At 39.0% G+C, this 1,331-nt stretch overlaps 1 protein-coding gene across 9 annotated transcripts in view; it reads right to left on the bottom strand.

The window, feature by feature from the left end:
- The window catches only part of Ralgapa1 (Ral GTPase activating protein catalytic alpha subunit 1), a 263,481-nt gene that overhangs the window by 189,297 nt on the left and 72,853 nt on the right, over window positions 1-1,331 (bottom strand). The window lies entirely within an intron of this gene.

Below are 1,331 nucleotides of genomic sequence, written 5' to 3'. Positions count from 1 at the left end.
CAACAAAGCCAAAAGTTCTTGCTTTGAAAAACTAAAACAAATCCCATGGCAAGGATTATCTAAAAGAAACAAAACCAAACAACAGGAAAGTAAATATAAATGAGCATAAGGAAGAACACCAATATAAATACTTCTGAGAGTAAAATGATCAGAGAACATAATTTTAGAATAAGTTGTAGAATAAATTTTACATCAAAAAATCTGAAAACAAATGCCTACAAAAAGGGGGAAAACCACTCAAGTTGATTCAAGAACTGGAAAATCTAAATTGTATGAACTTTAAAATTTCTAACAATGGACATCAAGATCTGGCTAATTTAGTCCCAGATCCACCCCTTACTTGCTATGAGACGTGCATGATCACTCAGCTACAAAAGTGATGTTTACCTGCAGAAGTTAAACATTTCTGCTATAAATATTAAGTGGCTGGGTTTCACAAGGCCTATTTTCCACAAAAATTCTATGTGTTTGTGACTGTGTAGTTTGTGATTTCCAACTATCATTAGATGAATAACTTTTTAATCCTTTGCTTTTTATACTTTCTGTTTATTTTCAGAATGCTAGTGAACAAAAAAGCAATAACATTACTTCATAATCTACCTTTTAATGATCATGGAAAAATAAAGTAATTTTAATACTGTAATTTTTTTCAAACAAAAAGAAAGGTTTCACTCTATTAAAGTAAGCAATTAAAACCATTCTAGGGCTGGGAGTGTAGCTCAGTGGCACAGTGCCTGCCATTAATAACAGGTTCAAAGCTCTGGGTTCAATCACCAGCACTACAAGAAAAAACTATTTGATAACAGAAGAATAAAAGAGAAAAAACAAAGTATTTAGTAGGTAGAGACATAGCTTAGTGATAGAGTGTGTGCTCAGGATGAACAAGACCCAGTTCAATCCCCAGAACTGAGAAGAGAGGAAGAAAAATAACAAAAAATTAAACTAGCAGACTCAGTCCTAGCCCAGGCCCTTGAGTGTGTGGGAGAGCTTCCACCTACCCTGCGCCAGCGGGACCTACTGGTTCTAGCGCAAGTGCAGCATGGGTTAGACCCTCTTCCACACCCTTGGGACGCCCCCCACCACTCCACAGAACCTCCCCTACCCCGCCGCCAAGTAGGAATTTCTGCCACGTTCCAGGACCCCCAGACCCAGTCCTAGCCAAGGCCCAGTTAACCAAGAAATGGCCGTAAGTCATCCACATGGCTGACACTGACAAAGGGTCTACAATCTGAGGTACAGGATCTCAGGATAAATCCTGAGGGGATTTCACTGACCTTCTCAGACCCAAAAGCTACAACTCTTGTTGCATAGGTCCTGCTTTACCTTGGTCT

Source organism: Octodon degus, unplaced genomic scaffold (genome assembly GCF_000260255.1).
Source record: "Octodon degus isolate 3935 unplaced genomic scaffold, OctDeg1.0 scaffold00086, whole genome shotgun sequence".
NCBI classification, from domain to species: Eukaryota; Metazoa; Chordata; class Mammalia; order Rodentia; family Octodontidae; genus Octodon; species Octodon degus.
This window is presented reverse-complemented; position numbering and strand designations above follow the sequence as displayed.